Source organism: Solanum verrucosum, unplaced genomic scaffold (assembly GCF_900185275.1).
Source record: "Solanum verrucosum unplaced genomic scaffold, falcon-dt-bn FXZP01000130.1, whole genome shotgun sequence".
Lineage (NCBI taxonomy): Eukaryota > Viridiplantae > Streptophyta > Magnoliopsida > Solanales > Solanaceae > Solanum > Solanum verrucosum.
Genome location: NW_026020341.1, coordinates 1,120,400 through 1,138,510, shown reverse-complemented (window position 1 = coordinate 1,138,510; position 18,111 = coordinate 1,120,400).

Here is an 18,111-nt window from a genome sequence, read left to right as displayed (position 1 = left end):
GCCGCATTTGAAGTGCAATTTTTCCCTCCCTCGAAGATTATGACCCTTTGGGATAGCATTCAGAGCTTTAAGTGTCTGGAAGGAGAGGCTCTATACGAAACGTGGTTACGGTTCAAACAGTTGGTGCTTCAATGCCCAACCCATGGTTTGCTTGATAGTGTGCTGCTTCAGTACTTTTACCAGAGTTTGGACTCGGTAACCAAATGGGCCGCTGACCAACTTTCGCCTATAGTCTTAATGCAGTAGCCATATGTAGTAGCAACCCAACTTTTAGATGGCATGACAACCATCAACAGAGCGTGGTACACTCGCTAGGATCAAGTCTCTCCTCTCACCTTCAAACTATCTAAAGAGCAGATTGAAAAAGATCATGAGAGAGACCAAAACATGGCCAAGATCATGACACAACTTGACATTTTATCCAAAAATGTCATGAGGGGTGGTGCCCGTGGTGTCAATGTCGTAGGGGTCGGCTGTGCAAATTCTGAGGAGATGAAGTTTGAAGCCTTGTATAACGAGGAGGTAAATTTTCTAGCCAAACAAGGCAGTGGCTATAGTTCAAACTACCCAAGGCAGGGTGGTAACCAAGGTTGGGCAAGAGACAAAGGCTGGAAGGATCGAGATCGTGAATGGAGGGACCATAATCCGACTTGGAAGGATGGGGAGAAGGATAGATATGTGCCTCCTCATGAGCGCCAGAAGCCTAAGGACTCGAAAGGTGGTAGGTCTGAGGATATTCTCTCACGTATTCTCAACAAATTTGAAGGGTCAGACAAAATGTTAAAAGGCATGAAAGATATGTCCACCCTTAGCCAGACCATCACCTCCCATTCAGTTTCGACCAAGCAGTTAGAGACCCAAATATGTCATATCTCGTCTCACCTCAATCTGAGACAACAAGGGGGTTTGCCTAGTAACACTATGGTCAACCCTAAAAATGAGGTTTGAAGGTGGACTTGCGTCGATCTGCGACGTTAACTAAGGCGTTGTTTGGGAGGCAACCCAAAACCCTGTAGGAAGAAGTTTGGAAAGCATTTGTAAAGTAAGAGATTGGCGAGGGAAATGTCGATTGGCGAGTCGCCAAAGTATTAGGCGACCCGACTCACATCGCCATTTGATCCAACCCATCTTGGGTTTGGGGTCTGTAAAACTCGGTGGTCCCAAAGAAATGATTGGCGAGTCACCGATTAGCTCGGTGACCCCGATTCGTATCGTCTTTGGGATCACCACATTAACTGGGGGATTTTGTAAAGCTTGGCTAGGAAGGTGATTGCTCGGCATGACGTGGAATGGTTCGGCGCTCATGACTAATGTCGGCGAGTGGGCAAGAACTGGACTGTTTTGCAAGCCGAAGGTTTAAAAGTTTCAATTTCCTATGCTCTCCCTCATTTTCAAACTTGGCAAACTTGCACCTAGTTTCATTCTCAATATCTCTACATATCTATTGTGTTTTGGTTATTAAATTGTGCTTGGATCTGGATTGTGTTGCCGTCTAGCATCTTCATCAGCATCCAAGTTTGGTTTCTGAGCCCTACTTTCCCTTTATCAAAAGGTGTGCTCAAATGCTATGACTTTACTTTGATGATGTGTGCTGGTCCTCTCTGGTAGGATTAAAATTTTTGTTTACTTGCTTTGATTCAATAATATTGACCGTACTGAGTTAAATAGTTGATTCCTTAAAATTGTGCCCTGTAGTGGATGAGAAATCGTGGATAATGCATAAGTGTCGCTGGGTTTGAGCCTCATTTGGCTATTGCATGTTTGGATTTTGCTTTCTGGGGTTGCGGGGTTGAATTCGGGAAGTTGGGTCGAAAGTAGACACGTTGGGTCATTTGGCGAGTTGGGTCGAGCTCGTCGAACCACTCGGCGGTTCATCTAAAGTCCCCATCTCGCCTTTAATTCAATGCTAAATAAGATGTTGAATTCTGTAACTTTTGGCGAGAAGCATGATGTCGCCAAACACATTTGATGCCTTGCCGAAAGTGTTCTTGTTCGCCCTTTGTGTGCACCCTTGTATTCTCTGTGCACTGCACTTGGCACACCGCCTAAGTAGTTGAACTCTTTGCCAACTGGTTTGGTGAAGTGATTCTGCAATTGAACAGCCTTGCTTTTGTCTGAATACTTTCTAACTTTTTCTCAAAGCTTTGAAGAAATGGCTCGATCGAAAGTAGCTGGAAGAGATATGCCACTCCGACAAATAAGAGCAAAAAATTATAACAAAAATACAAAGGCAATAGATCCTCCCAAAACGGATAATAAGGGCAAGAAGCCCAGTACAGTCAAGAGAACAAATCCCCGAGACCCCACTATTTCCTCGTGGAGATATGGATTCCTCACAACTATTCACTCCTTTCTGGCGGCCCATGACTTGGACAATCTCAGTAAGTCAGTTGCCGCTGAATCTTCTGAAGAGGCTTTGGGGACCATTATCAAATTCCAGGATGACACATCGAGCACTGATGTCCAGATAGATGGAGCGACTGATTAGCCAGGATCTCCTCTTTACCTCCCTCTCTGTCTTACTTTATTTTGACTTTTGGATTTTGTGTTAGTTACATTTGAGGAAAAATTGTTTTTATTTATGGTAGGGTGAGGCCCACCTTTGTGTGCTATTCGTGAATTATGTTTTGTTTATGTATTTTGGATGTAAGCTATAATTGTGTTAAATACTGCTTTCTGTGGATATTTGAGCTTTGTGGCTCCTTTTATTTTAAATTGCAAAATAATTTTGACTCGTCCAAATTTTTTTTGCCATCTCTCGTGTATTGAAAGTGGCTGTTGTTTTGCAAAATTTGAGTCTCGGTTCCTATCAATACCGATGACTTGAATAGTACTCTAAATCGAACGAACATGAAAACGCAGCTACGATGAGGCCAAATGAAGTTGCATAGACAATATGTGAACTCTTTGCATCTCGTTATGACTAGCCTAGTATCAAATTGAGTCTCTTGTAATGATCATTGCACACTAGAGAAAGTGTGGAGTCTTGTTTGACCTATAGTGTCAATGCCTAGTGTGATGAGCTTACCTGTGAACTATGCATAATGGATCCTAGAATTTGCCCCATTGGTCCAGTTAACTAAGTGATGCTATCTCTTGATATTATCTTAGGCAACTTCTAAGAGTTTGAGACAATTCAACATATACCTCTTTTGTGACCTACCTTGTGAGTGTGTGAACCTCTTGTAACACCGCTTGAGCCTTACCTTTCTTTCGAAAAAACTTGATGAAAACTAGACCTCTGTTAATCCACTACCTATAATCCTCTTGATTTGTGGTTGATTGAATAGCCAACTTAGGCCAAAAGTCTAAGTTGGGGATGTGGTAAAAAGAAAAGGGAAAGTCAAGAAGTGCAAGGAAAGGCACCTTTAACTCATGGTGTTGACAAAAATGGAACCCCTCCATATAAACTAGAATAAAAAAAGAGGGAAAAGAGAAAGAAAAAGAAAAGGAATGAAAAAGAAAGTTGTGGAATAAAGTACAAAAGAAATGGGGTTTCCAAACAATTCATGGAAAGTGAATAATAGGATGACTTATGAGCACTAAAGAAAATGATGAAGGAAGATAAAAGGAAGTGTTGTACCACATTTCATGAGGATGATAATCATTGAGCTTAAATGACCATACACTTGCACTCTGACCCATTACAAGCCTTGAAAAGACCTTTTTTATCTTGAGTGAGCTGAAACAAATGTTGATTCGATAATATGGGCAAACCTATGGGTGAAATCATACATTGTGTTCTTCTTTGTGAGTGTGAGCATTGCATCTGATTCCAAAGCTTTAAACTGTGAACCATTGTGTGAATATGGAATCATTCCTTGTATGAGGGCATTTGAACAATTTGGTTGAGTTTGAACTTGCATTTGAAGCAAGTATTTTGAGCATGAGATTCTTTCATAATGGTGAGTCACAACTTGAATCTTTGAGTACACATTTAATATTTGCATAAGTAAATTGAGTCCTGTTGTGTGCATTCATGATTGAGTCTTGTGTAGCACTATTCGAGATGCCCTTTTTGAACGACTGAACTTGAGTTTACTTGAGGGCAAGGAAAAGTTTAAGTTGGGGTGTTGACGAGTCCTCAAATTGGACTCATTTTGGGTTATATTTTGATAGAATTAGTGTCCTAAAATGCATATTTTATCTCAATATCTGATGAAAACCCTTAAATTTCAGGTATTTGGAGTTTGAGGGAAAGAATGGCCACTACTTAGCAGAAAAGGAACAAAGGCAGCTGAAAGAACGAAGAAATGAAGATCTAAGAATTGCCGAACCCATTCGGCGAATCTCCAAAAGGTCTTATCCTCGCCTTTTGTTCCAGTGTGCTGAGCCCTGAAAGAAACGATCAAATTAGCATTGAAAAGGAGCAGTTGGCGTGTCGCCGAGCAGTTCCACAAAGCAGTACTATGTCTCCCAATGATCCAAAACACGACGATGCTGAAGGATAGAGCAAGACGGCGATGAAACCTACCATAGGGCGGATCGTCGAGTCGATCGATGATCTCGACTAACGACACCGAATGATCCACTGTAGCATAGATTTTTGAAAACTATAGATACTCGTTGAGAGTCGTAGCTTAATATCAGATTTTTAATATATAATTTTTAACATAGATTTTTGAGTTCTATGTTTTGAGAGGGTTTTTGAAGAACTTGGAGATTCAAAGGGTTTCAAGTCCAAGAATTTGGACTTGGGTTTTGTGGATTCTTCACTCTTTGCTTGTTTTGAGACTTAAATCTTCATACCCATTTGAATACAAACTCATATTGGTATAAATTTCTATGTCTTTTACATGTGTAGCTAAAACCCAATTCCTGGGGTGTGATTTTGTGAATATGGGTTAGATTATCTGTTGGGTCTTGCTTGTTGATGGTTTATTTGTTGTGTAAATGTGATTTCGTTTAGTAGTTGTGGTGGAACTTAATGAGTTTGTAGTTGAAAATACGATTTCACCTTTGTCTTTTTGGCTTGCGAGAGAGAGAGGTCGTAAAACTAAGACTACTAAATTGATGGCCGGTGGGAGTGGGTCGACATGAGGCTCAGCTCGAGAGAGTGAACCCTAGTCCTTCTCCCACACACTCAGCTCGAGAGAATGAGTGGGCTAAGGCGGAGGTTGTTCTTCATGCGGCAAGTGCGTGTCCGAGAGAAACCCATTTGATTCGGGGTAAGTTGCTTGAGAGAGAATTTATCCCCACTATAGTCTAGCCTAGTCACAAATACTCAACGGATTTACTATCAAAAGCATGTACCCAATAGTCTAGTCTAAGCCGTATTCTTATCACATCCCAAGAATATCGTCTCCTTGATTAGTACTCTTTGCATTTTTGCTGATTTTGCTTACTTGTCTCACACCCCAGTGATAATTGACGCTTGCATCACCCCTTAGATTTAGCATGTTTATATTTGATAATATTTTTAGCTATGACTAACTTGAACTTAATTTTATTTTTCTATTAATTCTCAAGCCCACTTCCTTGGGACTCGACCCCAACCCTTGGTTGGGTTACTTTACTATTGTACGATCGTTGACACTTGCATTAGATGTTCTGTCTTGATGACGCAAACATCAATTATGTGCATTTAGATAAGTTGCATGCATGATGGGTTGCTAATTTAGAGTCGTAGCCTTAAGAAGTGCCTAGAAAGTCATTCGATGATGAATTGTCCCAAGGGAGAGATATGATAACACCCTGTAGCCTTGAGTGGTAAGGTTAGCATGAGTTTGTAGTTACAAGTTCCACTCACTCCCCATGGATGGACCCAAGCCCTATAAGTGGGCAGCGTGGGTGAGCTCCTCCTAGAATCTTCCTAAGGCAGTGTCCAGGCCTCATGGATGGGGTCGTAGGTCCGTAGCCTGAGATGACCACTTGCAGACCTCGACCCACGCCCAACCAGCACTCGCCGTGGGTCAGACCACGCCCCCGTGGTCGAGTCTCGTGGGTGAGGAAATGAGTGGTTTCTAAGCGGTTAAGTTGAGGACTAATGGAACTTTTCGGAATTAATTAACTAATAAGTGATGTCATTTTACCCTAGTTTAGGCAACCTATATAAAGACTTTAGACCCTTAATTAATTGATTCCAAATCATTATTTCTAATCCCCCAAAAGAAACCATATTCTCTCCAAGAAATCCTCTCTCTGGAAAGAAGAAGAAGAAGAATAAGAATAAGAAGAAGAAGAAGAAGAAGAATAAGAAGAAGAAGAAGAAGAAGAAGAAAGGTCAAGCTAGGTCAAATACCTCTAATGTTCCAAGATTTGTGAGGGTTTTGTATCCAAGGTATGATAGCTTATTCATCCATGGAGCCCCCTAGATTTTCACCAATTTGATGAAGAATTCCCAAATTCAAGTTAGGGTTTCTTCAATGTTATGGGTTATGATGTATGTTGATCAAATTGAGTGGATATTGATTGTTTATGATTGAATTAGTAGTGAATCATTTTTTTATGATGAAATTTCATGTTTTCCATTCTTAACGCTAGCCTAATTGATAAAATAAAAGTAATGTGGGTTTATGCCTTAAGAAGGGAAATTGAGAATTTAGGGATAATCTTCTAGGGTTGATGATATGTGTAGTAATTACTTGAGAGTAAAAGCATGTAGAAATGAATTGAATTAGATTAAAGCACATATAATGGATAATTATCAGTAATGCTTGAGACTTAGCCTTTATGATGATATATGACTAGAATTGCTTAAGAATTAAGCATGCGATTAGAATGTCTTTTAATCTAGGCTTATGTGACGATTGTAAGGAATAAAACTCTAAGAGTAAGTCTTGTAGTGATGTGTGTTGATTCCTAGGGCTTTGAGTGTAAATATAATGTGTTGAATTATGAATGTTAAGGCTTTGAGAGTGAAGCTTGCATGATAATGGTAGACTACTAGATAGAATCGTTGTGGAAAGACCTTACCCAACTAATCTACCTTATGAATGTATGATTGTGTGAAGTGATAGAATCACTTGAATTATGATGATATCCATGTCTAATGTAGTAATTCTAGATGTGATGATTAAAAGAGAGACTTGAACCTCAAGGAGGTAAAAGTATGAGAATTATGCATGTTTTATGAATTTTATGAGCATGCTTTAAGAACTCTTTGAGAGTGAAGTGTCTATGATTATGATGTCTGAAACATGGATTGGTTGTCAAGGACATCCTTCCATGAGTCATGAGTTAAATAAGGCTTAGTGACTAGCCTATGGGGTGTATGCTTGGCCCCAAGTTGACAATAAGATAAAGGCTCACACCTAGTGGAGTCCGGGCTTCCAAATAAAAAGGGGGAACTCTCACATAGTAGAGTCCGGGTTTTCCCAAAGTAGGTCTCATTAAATGGAAGCCTTCACGTAGAGAAGTCTGGATTTCTAGTAGCAATCTCCATAACCAATGAACTAAGACATGCTTTAAGAAGAATCTCGTAGTGTTCAAGATAGTAATGAATTAAGACATACTTGAAGAAGTATCTTGTAATGTTCAAAAAAAAAATAATGAACTAAGACTTGCTTAAAGAAGTATCTCGTAGCGTTTAAAGTAAAGAGGAACTAAGATGTACTTTAAGAAGTATCTCATAGTATTCCAAGGTTTAAAAGAGGGACTAATCCCTAACCAAGAAGTGTAATTATAATGAAACAAGGATACTTGAAGGAAGTATTGTATGCATGAAAATTGCTTATATGATGTATGTTTAGAGTGGATTGTTGCAATAGTTTCCTTCCATGATATGTTTGACTAAAGGTGAAGATTCCCTTGTCTATGATAAATAAGCCAAGGGTGAGATCAAAAGATGATAAGTATGTATGATGGCCTAAAGTGGTACTTAGTATGGGTGAGATTATGGGGTCTTGTCCATGCATTGCACAAGTATGACTTGAAGCTACTTAGGAAGTCTTTCTCTTATATGATGATGATTTAGATGCATTCATTATTTCTATGACCATCTCTTATGCTTATGGATTATGCCTTATGTTGACTAATGCTGATATTCTGTATATGTTGGAGAATATGCTTATGATTATGTTGTTATGCTCATATGATGTTATGTTAGCTATCATATTTAGTACATTTTGTACTAACGCATACTCTTGCCTACATTATTATCAAATGTAGGGTCTGGCGATCTTGAGCTCCATCCCCGTGGTTAGGTTCTTTGTACAAGCAAGGAGTTGAAGATTTGGTGAGTCCTCATAGCATCGAGGATTTACCCACCTTTCCTTTATGTCTTTCTTTTATGCTTAGAACCATTGTATGGGTTGTGTCCCAATATTTATTCAAGTTGTATTAGATGGTTTGAGACAAGTGTAATAGACTTCCGCTTTGCTTTTTTAAAGACTTCGATTTTATGAAAAAATGTTTTAAAATTTCTGCTCATTTCTAGTATCTTATGTTATGATATGCTAAAGGCATGTATAAGACCCTTCGGGGTTGAATACGGCTTGTTACATCTAGTGGGTACCCCTGGGTTGTGACATCAATACTTAGTGCAAGAAGGCTCCCCATGATAAGAGTCTTCCTACTCAATGAATCGACCACCATATTGGCCTTCCTCAAATGAGATAGGATAGTCATGTAGTAGTCCTTCAGCAATTAGAGCCATCAATTGTACCTCTAGTTTAAATCTCTCTAACTGAAGATGTACGAAAGACTCTGATGATAGGTAAAGACCTCATAATACACCTCATACAAATAGTGAGGCCATCACTTAAAAAAAATACCATGACCTTTAGGTATAAATCATGAGTAGGGTAGTTCTTCTCATGGGTCTTCAACTGCCTAGAAGCATAAGCAATCACCTTCTCCTTTTGAACAAGAAACCAACCAAATTGAATACCGAAGCATCACAATACATTGTAAAATCCACGCCCTTCTCAAGTAGAGTCAACACAGGGGCCGAAGTCAACAAAGTATTGAACTATTGAAAGTTCTCCTCACACATCATAAAAATTGAAACCCACACTTTGTCGAGTCAATTTGGTCAATAGGGCTTCAATAATAGAGAAACTCTAAGAAAACCATCAATAATAGCAAACTAATCCCATAAAATTCTGAATCTCATAGAAGAAGTAGGTTAGTCTAGCCTCTAGTTGCCTTAATCTTGGCCAGATCCACTCTAATTCCCTCCTAGGACACCATTGGTCCTAGAAATGCCACAGAATCAAGCCATAATTCACACTTTGAGAACTTTTCATACAACTTCTCTTCCCTCAACCTCTAAAGCACGATTCTTAAGAGTCAAACATGATCCTCCTCATTTCTAGAGTAAACCAAAATATCATCAATGAAGACAATCACACATGAATGCAAGTAAGGTGGAAACAACTCCAGGAATGTTGTAGGGGAGTTAGTCAACCCAAAGTACATCACTAGCAACACATAATGACTATATCAATCCTGAAACACTGTCTTCGAGACATTCGATGCCCTAATCTTGAAATGATGATAACGGGACCTCAAATCTATCTTGGTGAACAATGATATTCCAGAAGCTTATCAAATAAGTCATCAATACATAGAAGAGGGTACTTGTTCTTTATCATCACTTTGTTTAATTTTGTGTAATCCATACATATCCTCATAGTCCCATCATTTTCCTTCCCAAATAATACAGGTTCACCCCAAGGAGACACACTATGGAGAATAAAACCCTTACCCAACAAGTCCTGTAACTCGTCCTTTAGATCCTTTAACTCAGTTAGGGCCATACGATAAGGAGAAATAAAAATAGACTTAGTGCCCAGCTCCAAATCAATAGCGGAATCAATCCCTCTATTGGGAGGAACACATGGAAGATCAGCAGGAAACACGTTTGGAAACTCATGAAACACAAGAATGGAATCCATAGAAGGTGGATCAACACTAGTGTCCTGGATGAAGACAAAGTATGACAAACACCCTCTCTCCACCAATATCTAAGCACAAATCAAGAAAATAACCTTTCTATGTTAAGAACCACAAGTGCCCTTCCATTCAACCCTCTGAACACCCTGTATTATTAAGTTCACATCTTTAATATTACAATCAAGAATATCTTAATAAGGAGACAGACAATCCATACCAAGATGACATCAGTCTACTATACCCAAGATTATCAAGTCTACCCAAGTGTCATACCCCAACAAATAAATAAGACAAGATTGATACATTGGATCCACCAATAAGGGATCAACCATGGGTTTACAAATATGAATAGACACAGATCAATGGCAAACTAGACAAGATATGTAATAACTGTATTTGGAGCCTCACCTAGGGTCTCCCTAGGAATGCTTAAAATGAACCCCTCTGCCACTTCCAGCTTGGGTGGTACCTCTACCCCCCACTTTGTTATATTGTACGAGAATTACCTAACCTCTACCTGGAGTTCAACTACCTCTACCAGTCAGAGCTCTACCTCGAACTCTTCTCTAATACATCAATTGTCTTATGTGGCCTAAAAAATAAGGTTGGGATCTTCCCCGACCATGAATAGATCACTGCCATGAAAGATGGTTTGAATCTCCACAATTATAACAACGTCTCTAATATGAGGATGACTATGACAAACTGGATGACCCCCCGTAACTACCATGACTCATAGGTAGCTGCTATGAAATGTGATAACCCATTCCTACACTTTAGGATCCACAAGGTGTCTGACCACCTCAGATATCGGCATAAATGCATGTATCAATCCTCGACACAAAAAAAAATCACTACCTCTATAGAACTCCCTTCTTTTAGATGAGGCACCGAAAAACTACCCTAATGTATGGGCTCTTTTAGGGTCCCAAAATTCCTCTCTCTCTCCATCAATTCTGCCTCCTTGGAGGCACTCACAATGTATTGTAAGGAAGTTCCTTCTCGAGATGCCTAAAATACTACTAATTGGATAGAGAAAGTCAACCCCTCAAAAATATACGAATCCTCTCTGTCTTATCAAGAATAAGTGCTACAAAATATGTAAATTACTGATAAAACTGAGCCTCATACTTTCTAATGGATAAGCTTTCCTATTTCAGACTCTGAAACCTCAATTGGCTCTTCTCCGTCATACTTCAAGCGATGAAGAGGTTATAAAATTCACTGCAAAACATCTCCCAAGTCACAAAAAGAGTTCCAACTAGAAAAGACCCTAAATAAACTCGCCACAACTCTCTCGCTGGTCCGTGTAGGTAGAGAGTAGCATATAGAACTCCACGTCACTCAGCTAATCCCACCATCTCTATTAAATCTCTGCAAGTAGTCAAGAACTTACGATAATCCTCATTTTTTTTACGTTGAAACTGGGGTTGAACCATCTTACGAAACCTCCCATTACTACACAACTCATCCTTTGTCAAAACAATGAAAGGTGAACCTAGAACCCTAACTACTGGTACATGACGACTTTTGACCATGAGACACATAGTAGCTAACCCACCAGATTCTGAGCAATGGTGCCTGACCTACTAGACCCTGGACAATTAGAGCATGCCGCTACTTTGGGGGTCTGAGCCCCTACTCTAGTCTGAATTCCATGTGATATTGGTAGAAGAAATGGAATGTTTTGTCCGTATATTAGGAAACACTTCCTTTAGTTCTTACGAGGTTAAGTAAGGGTAACCGCTCACGCCATCGTCAATGTCGCTCGCTCAACTCAGCTTTTGCTTTGACAAATGATGTGATTGATTAATATTTAATATTTTTTAGGCAAAATTTATTATCAATCTCATTAATTAATTTACTTTTACTTTTTATTAATTTTAAAATTATTAATTAACTAGGCAATTTGTCTGCGCATCGCGCTGTCATAAATAATTGAATTGAACTTGCAAATAATACTTTACTTATATCCATAGATTAAAAATAATGGAAAAATTAGGTTCTTAAAAAAACATAATTCAAGAACCTCTAATAAATGAGTTATTCAAGAAATAATAAATCATTGGTTCTTTAGTCGACATTAAAAGGAAAATAAAGAAGAAAATAAGAATATATACAAAGGCATTCCATAAGAAAAAAAAATACATTTAAGTTGCATAGATTATACAATTGTGATGTATGTCTCAGGAAAAAAATTAAAAATTTGTTAACAAATTCAAAAAATAAATTATGCATGAACATGAGAGCAATTATAACTTTTGAACTTGCATAATGAATTCCTTCAATTGATAAGTGAGAAACTTCATATCAATGTAAAAATAGATAATATGTAAGCTTATATATAGTACTTTTAAGTTATAGAATTTTATATAGAATATCAAAACATCAATTCTTGGAAGTGAGTACCATAATGATTTTCTGCACAATGAATATAACTACTATATGTGTATATGTTCAATATAACTGGAGACAATAACTTTGCAGAAACATAAACAACAGAGTTTAAAACATGTACTGAAAAACAACAATTAATATCATAACCATAAATTGATTACTGTAAAAAAGACATACCAAGATCTGTAACAATAGAGTGAAACAGAAAGGAAAAAATCGAGTCAACTGAATGCACAATGTCCCCTTAAACTTATTCCCCTCTAATACCCGAGGTTTAAAGAAATAGATCCTCTCATGATGGAATTAATTTGCAAAATGGAATTAATTTGAAATTTTATTGAAATACATAATTTGAAATTTTCTTGGACTGAATTAAATACATAATTTGCATAATGGAATTAATTTGAAAATTTCTTGGAAAGAAAGTTTTGCTTTCGACATACATTTCTTTTCCTAGAAGGCATCATAATTGTTCTTAACAATAAGGTCTGTTCTGAACATGTATGTTTGCACCTATAGTAATTTTCTATAAATAGAGAGACATTCTCTCATATAGATATTTAATTCTTTAGTAACTTTAAAAAATGTTTTACACGTACCCATGTTTGCTTGCAATGTTGTTTCTATCAGTAAGCGCTGACACAATCATAAAATTGAGTTGCTAAATTATTTTTTCCTTCCATTTTGTGTTCTGCAGGACCGAGCTACAAGGAAGATGATTGGCATGGGGAAACAAAAGAATAGCCTTTATTATTTCCAACGGAAAGCACTAGATTTAGCTCTTTTGTCAAATAAAAACCAAAATATTTTCTGGCATCAATGTCTTGGTCATGTGTCTTTTAGTCATTTGTCGTTTATTTTCAAACATATTTTTTTTAATTTTAATAAGTTAGATGATTATTGTGATGTTTACCACCGAGCTAAGCAAATCCGTAAGTCATTTCCTATTAGTTATATTAATCTAAAAACACCTTTCTTTGATTCATTGTGAATTATGGTGTCCCTATCATTCACCGTCATTATCAAACTCTCATAATTTTTTGACCATCATGGATGATTTTATTAGAACTACTTGCGTGTATTTGCTTAAGTGTAAAAATAAAGCTTCTCATTTATTAATTTCCTATCTTGCCATGGTACAAAGACAATTCAATCATCTTATTACACAAAGTTTACTAATAGTTCACTTTAACAATGTTGTTGGGAAGAAGGAATTCTAAGTAAGTTTTTTTTTTGTATCCCTACACCCCTCAAAAATAGTGTAGTAGAATGTCAACACCATTCTTTACTTGATGTCGCTAGATCCTTAAGGTTCCATTTTGATTTACGAATAAACTTTTGGGGAGAGTGTGTTATAATAAAAACTAATTTAATAAATTACATACCACCACCCCTTTTATCCCAAAAAAATCCTATATGAGTTATTGATTCCTCATAACCTTCTTATGCACATTAACATGTTTTGGATGCCCCTATTATGATTCAATTATTCAACAACATTGTGATAAATTTCATGATAGAGCCACACCCTCTACTTTCCTAGGTTATCCATATGGTCATAAATGTTATAACGTCAATGATCTAAAAACATATCAAATGTTTGTTTCTGGTGACATGATTTTTCATGAGAGAGTTTTTCCTAATAAAGAAAATATTATTTCTTTACTTAAAAAGCAACCACTAGTACATTTTCCATTGTCGATTGATGATCATGATCAAACTTTACCAAGCCAAAGTCCATCACACGAATCTCACAATCCATGCACAATACATTTAAATATGGCTCCAAGTGACACCATAATTGTCCAACAATCACTAGAACAAATTATTGAACTATAAAGAGCACTTATTGTCCCAACTAGATATCAATCTCCAAAACTAAATCAGCTCATTCCAAACAATAGTGAAGGTTCTTCTTCAGGTTCATCCAACACAACTTGCTCAGATAATTGTCCAGTTTAGCCATTATGCCACTATGTTTCATGCTCCAAATTTTCCACAACTCATACATGTTTACTTGCATCCATTACCCACCATAATGATCCAACATCTTATAAACAAGCAATACATTTAGAATAATAACATATGGAAGCACTTGAACAAAACCACACGTGGACCTCAGAAAATCTCCCAGTAGATAAAAGAGATATTGGTTGTAAATATGTCTACAATATTAAGTTTAACTGTGATGGATCAATTAAGATAGATAAGGCACGCCTTGTTTCTAAAGAGTACAACCAAGTAGAAGGTTTAGGTTATAATTTAATATTTTCTCCAATTGCCAAACTCATTATAGTTCGTACCCATTTAGATATTGCAGCTATGAAAAATTGGGATCTCCATCAACTGGATGTGCATAATGCTTTTATTCATGGAGATTACATGAGGAAGTTTACATGCAACAACCACCTTGATATTAGTCGGCTGAAGATAATAAAGTTCACCTTATTTGTCAGTCACTTTATGGATTAAGTCAGGCCTCAAGGTAGTGGTTTTCTAAGTTTTATACTATTATTTTAGGTTTTGGCTTTACACTCCGACGCTAACACCTCTTTTTTTTGTATCGACGAGGAAAATCTTTCGCAACCATTCTTGTATATGTAGATGATGTCATAGTTTCCACCAATGGTTTATTAAATTTAAAATCTTTGAAGGGATAATTAGCATCTTGGTATCCTATAAAAGATTTGGGTCCTTTTAAGTATTTTGTTGGTCTAGAAGTTGCTCGCAGTTCAGAAGGAATAGTTCTTTCACATTGAAAATACACACCGTATATTTTAAAAGAAACAGGCATGCTGGAATCAAAACTAGTAAAATTTCCCATGGAGCATCACCACCGTTTAGATTTCGATGAAAGTTGTCCTCTTCCGGATCCTGAGACCATTCGCAGATTAGTTGATACTATGATTTATCTCTCTGTTACTAGGCCTTTATTTGTAATTCAGTTTATTTATTATCTCAATTCATGAACCAAGCTCGAAAAAATCATTGATTAGCTACTCTCTGAATATTGTGTTATTTAAATCTTGAACCAGGCTAAGGTAGTGTTGTTTTAATATCAACTCCACTGTATATAGGAGAATTTGGTGATTCAGATTAGGAATTTTTCCACTCACCCGTCGTTCAACCAGTAGGTATATGATATTTCTTGGTCATTCACTTATTTCATGCAAGAGCACGTTTTTCTATTACAACACAATATTGTTCCATGGCAACAACTACTCGTGAGTTCATTTGGTTACGCCAATTACTTTTTGACTTATAGGTCCCTAATTAGAATCTAGTTTATTTATATTATGATAGTCAATCCTCACGTCATAATGTCAATAATCTAGTTTATCATGAACAGACTAAACATATTGAGTCCATTTCAACACAAGATCAACTTGCTGATGTTTTTTACTAAAGCATTAGGTGTTCACCAGTTTCAACTATTAATTGCCAAGTTGGGCATTCGGAACCACCATGCTCCAGCTTCAGTGAGTGTAATAGTGTATTTGGTAATTAGTTATAGGTATGCATTGATTTGAATTTTGAATTATGAATATATGACTCTTCTAGGTATAGAGTTTCTGTACTCATAGGATTTAACAAAATCGGTTGTTCCTGTATTTTGTATATATAAGAGAGCACGTTGCTATTTCTTTATTCGAATAAGATTGATACTCTTATTTACAACATGTATCAACTTTCAAAAGTTTATATATAAATTCACGGTAACACCTCAGATTTGAGAAGGGGGAAATTTCAGTTTTTCACCGATCTGGTTCCAGCACAGACGACAATACCCACGGCTCGTAGGTGGGATTATGGTCCGCTAGTGGTGGAATGGTTGAAAAGTTAAAATTTTCTAAAATGATTAGTTTTGTTACTTTGTGACGGTTCACCAAGACGGTCCATCCTCCAATGCAGAAGTCATAGATAGGACTTGTAGGTGAGTCCGAGACTTAGAGAAATTTTGTGGCCAAGAGTTAGGCCTACAGCCATAGTCCATGGTCTGTCGAGGGACCCATGAGCCGTAGGTGTGGTCCATCATTGGGGGTCCACAATTGGTGGTCTCTAATCCCACCCACGACAAACCAGGACGGTCCATGGTCTAACCAATCGACCATGGTCTAGGGCATGAGTGAGGTCGGCAATTATTTTTCATAAGGGTTTTTGGTCTTTTCATAATTATTCTAGACTAATACTATATCATTTACCTTTATTTAGAAGCCCTATATAAACGTTTTAACCCTAAAATTTTTCAAATCAATTCATTATCTCAAATTCTCAAAAGAAGAACAACTCTTCCTCTCAAATATTTGTCCCTCTATAAGAAGAAGAACAACAAGAAGAAGAAAGCGGGGGTTTTCAAGTCAACTCTCCAATTCCACCATTGAAGTCAAGATATTGGTATTGAGGTATGATAGTCTTCATCCATGGAGCCCTTTCCTCCATGGAGTTCCTAAATCCTCCAATTTATGACGTTAGAAATCCCCAATTCAGTTAGGGTTTTCTTCCATGTCATGGGTTCCTTTCAATGTTGATTTATTTATTTGTCTTATGATCTATTATGCATAAATTCAGAAGATTCCATATTTTAAAGATGAATTCCCATGAACCCATGCTTAACCCATGTTTTCTAGATTATGATTATTGAAAGTGGTTTTGAACTATGAAAGTAGAATTATGGAAATATGGATGTTTTTATAAAATTTACGAAATGTGATGTAAGTTGCTTTGAGAGTCAAGCATATATGATATTGTAGTTGTTAATTGTTTTGAAAGGATTTCTCAAATAATTACTCAATTCCTGAATGTGAAAGGTTTTCGCACATAAAATATTCTAAGGTTGAAAGTTCGTCTCACCTAAAAAGAATCAAAGTAAAGGAGATATTCTAATAATGAGGCAAGCGGCGATTACCCATGACCTCTAATACAAAGACAAGAGGCGATTACCCATGTCTCATGAATGTTAAGGAAAGCTAAGAATAATGAATATTCTGTGGGAGTTATGCTTAGCACCGACTGGAAAAGTGGTGATTACCCTGTCCTATAAACCATGTTCCACCATAGGTTGACTAGATAGACATTAGCTAGTGGATCCACGTAAGCTAGATGTTTATGGTTCTTACGTTAGCAAGTAAGAACACATATTTTTAGTGTTGGGTAGACAGTGTATTCCATGTTAATAACTAGCATGGTCTTACACGTCGGTTAAAGGTAACTCTCCCACACTAATGAATGCAGGTTATTTCAAGAAGTATCTCACAAATGTATTAAAGATGTATTCTAGCATTGACCAAGTTTTTATGACTCATGTTTTCTAACTCATTTATCTCATGTTTTTAGCTTGGTCGTAGCATATCATAAAAACGTCTCTTTTTTCATGATTTCTTACTTTATGCATTGCTATCATACATGGTACATTTTTGTACCCAGACATACTTTTGCCTACATTTTCCCAAATATGGGTCCGGTGCTCGAGATTTGCACTTTCGTGGTTAGGATCATTTAGTAGAAGTTTGAAGATTGGTGAGTCCTCATGTTTCGAGGACCAGGCCTTTATTTCATGTTGTCTTTACATTTTAGTTTTGAACATGATGTACGGATTACCTCCCGATCATTCTTATGTACTAGATGGCTTTGAGACATTGTTTGGACTTCCGCCTCTTTTTATAGATCTCTAAATTATCTTTAAATTATGATGAATTTCTATTATCTTGTATGATGTATGTTTAGTTCGCTTGTGTATGGCCTCTTGGGGTCCTATACGCCATGTTACGCCTTGGGTATACTGTGATCGTGAAAAACTTGGTATTCAGAGCACAAGGTTTAGGAAGGTCCTAGGAAAGTCTCATAAGCCACGTTGAGTAGAGTTTTGTCCATGAGTAT